Below are 13,270 nucleotides of genomic sequence, written 5' to 3' on the forward strand. Positions count from 1 at the left end.
CAGAGCTGTATACGCCGTCTCTGCGTCATTCTTCTGCTTTCCAAAAAAAACAAACATAGTGACGTCCGTAATCCAAGATGCTGGATAATCGCCGAACTCAAGGCTTCTAAACGGCAGTCGATGAGATGAGGAACTGGAGCTCCTGAGCACTTCCAAAGATAATTAGATAGAGTAAAGGAAATCTTGTCGGGGGGAATTGTTTTCTATGAGTCTCATACTGTGTTTGGAACCATTTACTGGCAAGGTACTAGAATGGAATAAGATCTACCTTCGTGTTTGAGAATTTATTGATCAGTGATCAACTCTGTCTCAGATGAATCATTCGTCAAACCGGCTTTAAACATCCGTCACAGTTTACAGTCCCACTTCCTGTTTCGACTTTTACCTGCTGGACTTACTTAGAGGTCCAGCCATCTAGAATTGACGTCCTGATTGGCAATGCTTTATCTATCCATCTGAAGGGGAAGTGATTATGAAAGCTGAAGCTCCGCCATCAGACCGCTTTAGTTTGACCATTTTTAAAGTTGGCACGTTGCTGCTGGACATTTTCGTTGACCCACTGCGCCTGAAATCAGGTCGTAGGGACATGAAAATATCATGCTGGAGCTCTTTTGTAAAACACTGATACAGGTTGTTGTTTTTTATGCTTTAGCTAACATAAAATAAAGGTTGTTGTTTAAATTTAGAGTGTGAGCAAGCCCGTTGACTGGATAGACACGCCTCTAGTTACTGATTGTACCATCTATTCTGTGCATGAAAGCTCTAAGAGATACAAAAAAACAGGGGACTTTGATTATAAGCAATTTATAGGAAATTGTGTTTATCGCTTTGTTAGCAGCTAATAAATAACTCTACTAATACTTTAGAGAGGAAGAGGAAGCATCCTGGGCTTAGACGAGTGGAGACAGGTGTGGCTATGTGATACTAATAAGGTGTAAAAGGGGACAAAAACATTCAACGTGGTCCTCACTCAATGAATAAATACAGGAGAAGTATGTTTACAACGCTGCACAATACATTCCAGTGTAATAAATCACCAGCTGGGAACTGGATCCCAGTCGGCTGCCAGCCAAACAGCCTCCAGCTGGTAGCGACAATTTTAGAAGGCTTCCACTGTACCTTCACTGTTACACACCCAATGCCTCCAATTACCTCTAACAAGGAGTTTCACAGCAACAAAATGTCACCATGTTCTGAGATTTAAGCAATTAAACAGAACTGTTAGAAGTAACCGACAAAAGTACAAAAATATGACCCAAGTTGTAATAAACGGTAACAATCATGGAATATTTTGACTTTCTATATGTAGGAATACACGTCACATACTGTGCAAAGTATTTGATGTTACAGAAAATATCAAATAATGACAAAGAATCCTAGTGATTTTTCATGGTCGGAGGCATTATGTGTTCTGGTTGTCTGTCCCAATCTCTATATATCTAAAGAACGCCTTGAGGGAGTTTCTTCAAATTTGTCAGAAACACTCGACTGAATTTAATAGATCTTTAATTTGGTCAGGAACACCCACCTTGACTCAAGGCTGAACTGATTTCATTTTAGTGGTCAAAGGTCACAAAACACAAAACAATAACTTTTTTTGCAATAACTCAAGAATTCATATTCTAATTATGACAATTTCACACAAATGTTTAATGGGATAAAATGAGGAATGATGACATTTTTGGACAGACATGTAAAGTGCAACATAACTGGTTGGTGGAGGCCAACAACCACTAAGGTGTGTTCTTTATACTTTAAAGTTATACTTTAAAAAAATCACAGTATACTGCCTTGCGTATTGCAACCCATTGAATCGCAACCCATTGAATCGCAACCCCTATATCATGATACGCATCGTATCGCCAGATTCTTGCCAACACACAATGTTTGGTGTGTTTCCAGCTTATACATACTGCATCAGGCTGATTGGACAGCTATCAAAACAGCCAAATGCAACGGAGGAGCACTAGAGACCGATGAATTCCACCTCACGTTCCCCTCACGGTTCCCGGAGACATGACCCTGACATGTGATATGAGCATCCATCATATGTGTCTGCCAGCATCATCGCTAACATAGTCAGAGAGGGGCAGAAGCAGGAGAGCCCATTGAGTTTAAATGGAAAGCCTTCGCACAGCACATGTTGACTGAACTCCAGATGGAACGAGCTGCATTACGAATGCATTCTCTGTCTCTGCCTCACGGGATGGCCACAGGAAGGAATGTTAATGTACTACACCGTACATGCATATACATTATCTAGTAATACGTCCATGTGCGTTAGTTCTACTTTCTCACAGGGCGTAGCGTTGCTTATCTCTTTCTTCGGGGATAAGGAAGAGGTGTTCCCCGGCTCATTGTTCCTTTTCATTTACATAATAAATGTTAATTTCTTGTTATGCAGCAGTGCCTCTATCTGAATAACAGGTGAGGGTTGTCTGTATGAGTGTGGAGGTGAAGAGATGGATCGTCTAACATGACGCGATATGTTTTATGTTCATACTGACATACAGGGCTGGTTAAATATTGGGTATTGGCAAGTCTTTTTTATATTTTGTATCCAATATTTTGATATTTTACATTTCTGTTAAGTTTTTGATAATTGTCATCTTCAAATTTCCCTTGGGATAATAGTAATAAGGTTACCTCATAGGAGAAGACATTTCATTGTTTTATTCCACGCATTACTGCTCTACACACACTTTACATACAGTACAACACAGCTGCATTGACAGAATAAGAATAAGGAGTCAAAAATGAACCACGGGGGTGATATATTAGAGAAGGCCTCCCAAGTGGCAGCAGCTCAAGCCGATCACACAGTTGGTGTTGTGGTGGAGCACAGATCCTTTCCCAGTGATGTTACTGGGCTGTGTTGACAGGAATGGTTTTGTATTTAAAGCTGAGATACCCAAACTTCCATGTTATGCACTTTCTACCACTTCTTTATGGACACTTTCCATAATACTGGGGCTAATACCAAAGACATTAAACCTTGTGCAGAGCATTCATTGCAAGTTGGATGCAGACAGTTCGCTGTCCTGTTCATCCCCCGTTGAGCATCATTTTGTCTCCCATGAGCACGTGTGCAAAGTCTAATTTGGGCTTAACTAGGTAAACATGCTGTGCGCATTTATCAAAAAAATATGAATATTGTCAAAGATATGAACAAAAGTCAAATATATGCATAGCTATTTCAAACTATCAACGACAGATTCCACCAACGCAGGGATGATGTCACATCCTGTTTGGCAGCATTGATGACTAATTCTTTAATATTCCTTAATGTTAAAATGTTAATGCACCCTCCCCTTAGGATGTTTAGGCACCTCACGATTTGATTCAGAGGGCTACGATGCGATTATAAAACCATTATCGATTCATCTTGATGCATAATTTTTCTATACCTGATTTATTGTTTCTCACTGTGACTATCTGCTATTTTCAAAACACTGCATATTTGTAATGATTCATGATTAAATAACAGATGAATTTACTTCCATCATCTTTTATTTATTCAATATTAGTAACAAATAGAAGAGATGTGTCCACTGGAGGGTTACATTTACAAGCATTGCAAAGACAATAGATAACATTGTGCCTGTAGCAGCATCCTGTAGTAAAAGCACATCATTCAGCATGTTCTGAGTCATTTGACAGAACAAGCTGCTCTTATTCTCTTCAAACAAATCCCCCTGTTATAGGCAATGAGCATTCAGCTTTCTGGAACATGTGCTGAAACTATACATACAGAGATTCGATCGCACAAGATTCTGTGGCAAAGGATGTCACGCACAGCGTGTTACTACTATCCTAGCTGCTTTCCTCAGTGACTCCATGACTTTAGCTTTGGTTTGGTTGTAGAGTACAGCCAGCTGTGTCCGTAAAAACATTGAGATGTATCTCGGTTCCAAAGTGTGCAACATAGTGAGAAAGCTCTGATTCTCAATGACTGAGTAGGGTCGCAAATCCTTGTCAAAAATAGAGTAAATCGACTTCGTGATTCATTTCGTTCTTTCCGAGTTGGGCAGGAGAAGAGGCGAAATGCTCCCATAGCTTCTAAGCCAGGTGGTGCCGGTCGGATCGTATCCATATTCTGCTGCTCAAGATCAGCTCACCAAACCTCTGCTGGTATTTACCCTAGCTTAGAACGTAAGCAAGACGCACGTATAATATCTGTTGTGTTCAGGGTCAGCAGTGAGGAACACACAGCCCGGTGTCACAGAATTGTTACAGGTGATCATACCATCGAGTCATAATCTTTAAAGAGATAATCATGATGCATCTACAAATCAATTTCCCCCCCTCCCCTACTACCACGTCATCGTTCTCTTAGGCTGCAGCATATTTCATAAAGTCTGCTTCACCCAAAAACTTTTAGGAGCCACCATTGTTGTTTAGAACGAAAAATATTGTGTCACGCACACCTAAGCCACGCCCCTGGCTGCCAGCAGCTCCTCACTGGATGCCGATTGGTCCGAACACAAACGCGATCCTGTGATTCTGGCATGATCTCGTGACATTGCGAGAATCCAGCGGAAATAAAGTCCATGTAGTCATTTAAAACGGTTGCAGTTGAAGTGGAATTGGACCCAGAATTCATTAACACACAAGGGAAATAAAACTGGTGATAATACACATAGAACCTGTGCTAATAAGGGTCTGTTAACCAGAAATCATATATCAATACTTTCCTGTCCCAGTCAGCCGCAAGTTTCCATTCAACAGGTTGATGTGTGAAAACCACAGCAGGTCTGCCACAAAGAACTTCATCCAGAACACGGGAGGTTCGCTGTTGTGTTTGAGAGAGAAAAACCAAAAACAAGCACGGCACACGGTGAAGGTGGAGGCTCAGGAGGAACTCTCCATTGAGGCCGTTGCGTTGAAGGCAGCGGTGCAAACACAGAATTCCCAGTGTGCATTACCAAGCTGTGAACATTCCACTCAAAACGAAATCCCAGAGTGACAGAGCAGTCACAGAGTGAGAAGGATCTTTTTCTGTGGTAGTGTGTGTTGTTGTGAAAGGTTGATTACTCCTTTGACGATGACAAAAGGCTGATAGACTCTACGTTAGAGTTACAGGAAATGAACATTGACGACATGAAATTGTCCCGACAGCAACAGTGTCTTAGTGTAGTATGCTATTATATTTCTACATTACTCAAGTCCAAGTAAGATGGGATAGAAGGGTTGTAAACAGTAACTCCTGTAATTCACAGATATAATAGCTTAACGTTTCACCTACAGTGGAATTATCTCTGTCATGGCGTCTGCCTCCCATCAATGCCACAATCCCATTGGATGCACACTGTAGAGTGTCAGCGTATTTGGGTCAAAGCTGGAACGTTATTGATCAGAGGCACAAGATGTCACCCATCACGTGCTTCAGTTCAATATACATTCGGTATGTTTACAAGCACTGAGGAAAGCAGTCCGACATGTTTAAATGTGTTGTAATGACCTGGTTACTGTGACTCAGTACTGTATGCAGCAGACCAATACTCACGTCTCTGCCACCCCAACCATGTTCTGAGACCATACACTCCTAGTAATAAAGATGCTAACTAGAACCATGTAGGATTCTTTGGCTTGTCCCCATAAGAGAATCCTTTTTGGTTTATTTTAGAACCGTTCAGAGGGTACAACCCGATCTGTGATAGTTTCCACCCAGAACTCCCTATGAGAACCCTTTTATATTCAGAGGGTTTCATCTAGAACCCATCCAGGGTTCCTCATGAGGCCCCTAATGATGTGGTGCAGCGCAACCCACAGCAACCATGTTTTCCAATCACAGTTTTTTGGGGGTGGACTGGATTGTGCTCTCAACAGTCCTGCAATAACTCTTTATTCCAAAAAGGGTTCTTTGGATGAACCAGCTAGAACCAGACAACCTTTAGCATTGTAGCTTGAAAAAGAACGTAAAGTTACAGTTAGTTTCAGCTCTAAACTTGAATTCACGATTGCATCTCATGCACCAGTTTTCAAAATCGACTTATCAGTTGAACATGACAGCATACCTGCTTCCTCTATTACAGCGATATCAAGAGTGTATCTGCTAAACCAGGCAGATAATCTGCTAATATTAGATATTGGGTGCTAAAAATAGATTTCAATGGCCACACGCCAAAGAAAGGCATTTGACTGTGACAGTAGAAGCATGTAAACGATCGTGTGTGTGTGTGTGTGTGTGTGTGTGTGAGTGCATACTGTATATGTCCACTGCAGATGTAATCATGCTAACAGCTGGTGCAACATGCTGAATGAGCTCACATCCTCACTATCAAAGGCTGCTCTGTGCAAACCCCCACTGAGCTGCAGCTGAAGTGTGCGTGTGCGTTTGTGTATGTGGGGTTAACCTGTGCCCCTGGCTGGGATGATGGAGGCAGAGGATTAAAGAGTGAAGGAGCAGGATAAAACAGTCAACTTCTGAGATTGTCCAAAGGCTTTTTTTTTTTTTTTACACTTCATTCCAGTTTATTTGACTGCACAAGATGACGTGATATGAGGTGAGGACGGAGAGGAATGGATCTCGAGGTAGTCACCGAGGCTTTAGGCCGACACATACTGTTTGATTATATGAATATGCTACAGTACAGACACTGTACTACACTGTACATTAGTGCAAGGCAGGTGGATATTTCTATGGCAGTAATGTGCATGATTGTCTATGGATGTGTGCACTGATAGTTGAATATTAAATAAACATAAGACACCAGGTAAACATGGAGCAAATTTGCAGTCGCTGCAAATTATTATTATACTGTTAATATAACAGTGAGGCTTTTGATTAGAATATGACATAAACTCATGAAACATCTGTCAGGAGCCCATTTCAAATAAAGGTTTTCTCAGTGTGTTTTTTTTTTAATGGGAGGTTAATTAGACTGACCTTTCCGTCTACCTCTTTATTCTCACCAGCTCATCTCCTCATCTGTCTTTGTCCAAGACCCCTCATCCTATTACAACCCGTCCTCACTCCCAACGCATCCATTAAGGCAGCTGGTCCGTGCTCATCAGCGTCTGACACACGTTTAATCAGCCGAGCTGACCTTCAACTAAACGGTTTGTTGCCTCAACCAAACTTTCTGTGGAGACGGAAGTTCATTTTGAAAAGATGCTAAGCATGTAACGCATGAATAGAGTGCTGCAGAAATGAGTCATTTTTGCACTTCCAGTTCCCTCGCTTCAAAGTCAATGTGTTTTTGGTCAGATGTCTGTAATAATGTCTGTGGTTCACACAAGCTGAAGAGATTTCAACGTCGTCCCTCGAACACTAGTCCTCCCTTTAGCTTAGTGGTGGAGACGTGAAGTCATGTGACCGCGGCGTGGTTCCTTTATAGCCTAGCGTTAGCTTTTTACTTCTGCTTCAAAAATCATAAAAGTTGTGCTCATTTGTCAGGATTATCTTGATGAACAAAATGTTTTAAGTATCATCAACGTTTGTTTGCCACAGAGATTAGTTTCTGCAATAATCCGAAATCCAATGAAACCCATTGGCTCTTTGTGGACCGGTGCGATGCACTTTAAGAGGGTAGAGCATTCGGTACTCTCTGAACTGGGCTGTGGATTTATTGCAGTGTAGGTCTCACAGTGAGTCCAACTTATTGTGATCTCTACAATTTTACTGCAAAGCACTTTATTCCTGGATACAACTAATACAGGAATTTGCTGTATGATTAACCCATGATGCACTGCGCTTCCTCCAGTTGACAGAGATAAAGCGTACTGACTGAAAACAGACTGAGTTGACTCTCACATGGGGTGATCAGAGCTGAAGGGCTCATGGAGCTGAATGTTTGCATGTGTGTGTGTCTCAGACCGGGCTCCCCAGAGGAACCTCAGGCCAACATCACTGAACACCGCAAGACACATGTCCAACCAGCAGGACGCTCCGAGATCCAGGATCAGGATCAGAGAACGGTGGGGGGGGGGGGGGGGGGGGGGGGGGGAGACGCAGCAGGTGGTGTGGATGTTTGACAGAGCTGAGTGTCATCTGACATGAGTGTTTGTGCGGCGTCCTGTTTGATGGATGAGAGCAAAGTAGTGCCATGTGAAGATCTTTTCAAATGAAAGGTGAGAAGAATGTGCATTAAATGTGGGACATTATGATGTCATGTTGGCATCCATCATATCACTCACAAACAATACATGACGGAAACAGTTTCCCTCAGAGTTTAACATCTGAATGTTCTCGTACAAATGTCATACTTTTATTATTTATGTATTCTTTTCTATCTGGTAGTTTTGGCCCAGCGCAGTGAGCGCTGTTGAAGGTTGATTCCAATGAGGCAGCACAAAGTGAGATGTCAGTATAATCAGAAAGGTGTTTAAAAATACCCTTTTTAGATGAAACAAATGAGGTATCACGTGTTAATTGTTGTAGAAGTAGTTGTAGGTGGATTTTGTTTCCGTTGGACAGAGCCAGGCTAGCTGTTTCCCCTTGTTTCCAGTCTTTGTGCTAAGCTAAGCTAATATAACCTACTTCCTGCTACCTGCCCATTTGCACTATTGTATACTATATATGTGTATCTTTTTAATGGAGTGTAGTGTTATGGGTATTGTATTTATGTAGTGTTTTTTCGAAATAAACTTCCATCAACTAAACCACATTTAGTCACGTCGCATACGCACGTGAAAGCGTCAGAGGCCATGGAGCACTGAACAAGCTGTTATGTGACGTGTTGGGAGTGATTAGTAAAATATATAGACTGTATATAAGAAGTGGACGTAGTTGTCATGAAGTCACCCAGTGGTTGGCGGACTGATGTTTGCCATTTTGGCCATATTTACCATATTTGTACTGTGAAGGAGTGACATAGAAACGCCATATACAACTCTGGAAACGATAGCGATAGCATACTCCGCTTTATGGTCTATGTGACTCTAAATCAGAGGTAGCCAACACGGTGCCCGCGGGCACCCTGTCGCCCGCAGGGACCACGTGAGTCGCCCACAAGGCATGTTCTAAAAATAGCACTAGTCACCATTGGAGCTCCGTCTAAAATTGTAGTTGCTGTTCTTTTTTAATCAAAAACGCTTGCATTAGTGTAGATTTTAAAATGACAATATTTCTTGTCATAAGAGAGTTGGGTAACCGGAGGCGCACGGCGGACACCCAGGACAAGGCCGCCGCACCGCACTAGGTTTTCATGTTCCGAATGGCAGGCGCTTCCCGTTGGCGCCAGACGCGCGCCGCGAGCGCACCCCGTCGTCGGAGGGTTGGATCCCCCGCTCGGCTATAGACGAGACTGGTTACTAGTTTCTTCGTGGAGAAAAAGGTACCATTGGAAAAGCTGGTTTGGAAAAACAGACGGGGCTCCCGCGATGACGGGCCGGCATGCAGGCTTCATTGCGCAATGCAAAGGTGTCCCAGACTTCGCAACATGTCTACATTACCACTGCATCATTCACCAGCAGGCACTATGTGCAAAAGTAACCGGCTTTAATCATGTGATGATACAAAAATATCAGAGATGTGATACCTCTGACTTTCAAATGTTGAAACAGATTAACAGAAATAAAAGTTGCATGTTTAAATATGTATGTGTAGCTATACCATCATTGTTGTGGAAATCATTCTTAATAATTATTGTGAGGAATAATTAACTGACATGTGATCAAACAGTCTCTTCACATATATTATTATTATTATTAAAAGGTGATCTGTGCAACTTTGTTATTCAGGAAGTTTGTATCAAATAAGTAGCCCTTCGTACTACTCGGTACCCTTGAAGTAGCTCTCAGTTTAAAAAAGGTTGGTGACCCCTGCTCTAAATGGACCATAATTTACGAAATGAACATCATGCTGTATTGAAGAAGACTTGAAACTAGAGATTGAGACCATAAACTCATGTTTACAATGTTTACTGAGGGTAATAAATCAAGAGAGAAGTAGAGTAATTTTCTCATAGACTTCTATACAATCAGACTTCTTTTTGGAACCAGAGGAGTCGCCCCCTTCTGGTCAGTAGAGGTTTAAGTTTAAGCATTGGCTTCACTTTTCAGGAGCTGGGGTTGACGCCTGGTTAAAGATAGCTTTTGTTTCTGCGTGTGTTAAATAAAGATTGAATGAATGAACTCAAGCACTTATAGTGTAGTAGGATTCTATTTTCCTGATAGACATCTAGGACTTAAAATTACTAGAAACCATCTCCCAACAGCGGCAACGCCAAATCGGGCTAGATACGTAAAGTGAGGGGCCAGTGACCCTTGCCTACTTCCTACCTCCCTACTTCCTGCGCCCATTCTTGGACCACGCCCCCTTCTTTAAACTAAACCTTCATTTTGAAGTCAACAACACACCTGTAAAGTTTCACGACTGCATCAACAAAATACCAAAGTGTCTGTAATAAGGGCAGCACATCTTTAAACCAGTGGTTAACAGTTGTTTTTAACTCAATATAAAAGTATGGATTTTAAAGACCTGCTTTGAGCTTCCTTGACACGACATGTTTGTGAACCCCCTTTAGAGTCTTCTAGTCCCCATTAGTATCTTTCAGAGTGCAATGCTAACGGCGCACAGAGCCCCGTCTCTGCAGGCTCAGGGAGGAGGGTCACCAGCTAAACTGGGTCACTTGGAACACCAACACGTCGAGCAATTATGGCCAATTAATCCTGCTATCTCCGCTCTGGATCTCTCTATTTAAACCGGCCCGTTCTGCTCCGCTTGACGAGCATTCGCTGCGACAGCCGATGTGCCATTTCTTTCTCTCGTCTTTCTCCCCCCACCTCCTCAAGCACAAGCACACACAGCAGCCAGCGCTAACTGTGGCTGTCCCAATGCAGAGAGGAGGCTCGCTACAGGGGGATGGAAAAGTCTGGAATCAGCAAGAAACCGCCAATAAAACCAATAAGAAACATGGTCGTCATAAGTTCATCCTCAGGCATTTGGCTATTTCTTTCATATTCTGACCATCATTTTATATGAATAATAACAGGGACATGCTCCCCGAGGACAGGCCACAACATTTTAAACAGTTAGTTTTACGGGATCAGGTGCATCATGGGTATTGACTTGTCCAGCTGCGGTTGCACTTTAGTCTCCCTCTGTGGTGCCTCAGCTGTCAGGATTGTGGTCTGAAGAGGAGAGGATGCAGCCGTTAAGCCGTGCTGTCAGAGCCGCCCAGGTCCGAGTGGATCATCGGATTCAGACACCTTTCAGCCACACCTCGTGTCTGCTGTAATGTGTGTGTGTGTTCAGTAGGGATTATCACTGTCTGTGGATGAAGTCTGTCAGATAAGTGGCCAGATTGTGTTGATATCTGGAGTACGGCCGCGTTCAAACCGACTCAAGCTGTGCTTCAAGAAAAGCAGCCAGTCCGGCGATGCAGCAGCAAAACACTGCACCCATAGTCAGGGACATGTTAGCTACTAGCAACGTCTTTGCTAACGGTTTTATTTGGTTCCTAAAGTGTGAGACGTTATTGCTCTAATGCAGTGGCGGGCCGTGCATTTTATACCTGGGCCTTCTGTGCTGTCCGACTACAGTTGAACCACCTCCTAATAACCTCATTATGATGCCACAGCTACGGTTAGTATTTGTTTCTAGGGGTGTAACAATACACGTAGTCGTATTAAACCGTTCGGTACGAGGCTTACAAACCGAACAATACGTTTGAATAATACTAGTGCATTTGGAAAATGCAGAAGCTTAAATTGTGGGAAATATGTTTTCGGTGGACTTTGCTCAACATGGCAACCCACCCAGCGTAAGAGACACTCTGACCTCGGAAACAAAACATTGTACTCTGCTGAGGTGTGTGTGTTCTGGGAGGCGGGCTAAACTAGCTTAGCAGGAAAACAACAGCAGCACACACGTTACAAACTCTACCCGCAGCGTTTAGCTGTTCCCTACTGATTCAAACAGGGCTAAAGCAATCGCCACACAATCCCCATTTCTCCAGACCATAATTCTTGCTTTGTTAAAGAAAACAGATACATGAATATGCGCATGGCGGGATGCTTCGTCATTAACGGAGACAATGCATGTAGTCAAAATCAATGTAATTACACAATGACAAGAACAAACTCACAAGAACCAGTCACATATATTTATATGACAACAAAGCATGACACATCAATTCAGCAAAACTGCAGCGCTAAAACACGTATTCCGCCGCACACTGAAGAGCACGAGCCAATCAAATATTATTCACAGCAGAGGGAACAATATTAACCGTATCATAAAAACGACACCATAGACAAATTAACACAGTAGTAATGCTACTGCAGATGTAAAAACACAAAAGCAGTTCACTTAACAAAGCTGCTGTTCACTTAAAGGCAAAGTCCATCCTCCTTTCTTTGATTACAAAGAGTTTAATACAGAACATCGGTGCAGTTCAATTCCAGTCTTCGGCAGTGGAACGCGTTACTCAACCATTTTTATAGTCATGGCAAAGCCAGCAAACAAACACTCACTAATCTTTAAAAAAAAAAAAAAAAAAAGATTCCCAAAAGTCAAGTCGAGCCTTGGGTCTTTTGAGGACGAGTCTCAAATTGAGTCTCGAGGCTCTCAGTGTGGGACTACAGTTCAAGTTGCAAAATGAAGTCCCCATCTCTGGCTGATGGAGGATTTTAAGCTTTTGCTGGACCACAAGACTGTTATTCTTATAAACTGTAAATTTGAATTCCAACAGGTCGTTAGAATATTAAATGTTCTTCCCAAGTTCCAACAGATTGAATTTCAAATAAAAAGTGACAGCATCATTACAAACAGCTTCATCTTATAAAGCATTTATCTGTACATTTTCTGTTAAAGAACTAGAGCCACAGATTGAATGTGTGCATGTCTAAATAAGATCCTTAAACTGCATAGTTCTCCTCAGTCTTTATTGTCCCACGTTACTTTAACCACCACATGACCCTTGTGCAGGTTCACTCTGAACTCACCGTCTGCATTTCTGAGCATTAGTTATCATCTTAAAGAATAGATTTGGATCTTTTTCAAGTCCGTCTAACACAGCTGAAAATGTATTGGATTCAATTTGATTCGCAAAGTTCTGTCGGAAAAAATAAACTCATATCTTCTATTCATTAATACAACACAATTCTCTTCCTCGCGATTTAATTTTTTTTAAATGTTGTGTTTATTAGTGTTGTCGACTGACACTAATAATGAATTTAATGATCAGAAAAGACCAAAATCAGCAACATGTCTGACTTTTGATAATAAAAATAAAACAAAGGGCCCAGTAATGTTTTTTAGTTTAACAGCTGGTCTCTTTAATTATTATCCAACAAATCGGAGGTTTGGCACTTTAGTGAGAAT

The sequence above is a fragment of the Anarhichas minor genome, unplaced genomic scaffold (assembly GCF_050575085.1).
Source record: "Anarhichas minor isolate MPS153535 unplaced genomic scaffold, ASM5057508v1 ptg000071l, whole genome shotgun sequence".
Taxonomy (NCBI): domain Eukaryota; kingdom Metazoa; phylum Chordata; class Actinopteri; order Perciformes; family Anarhichadidae; genus Anarhichas; species Anarhichas minor.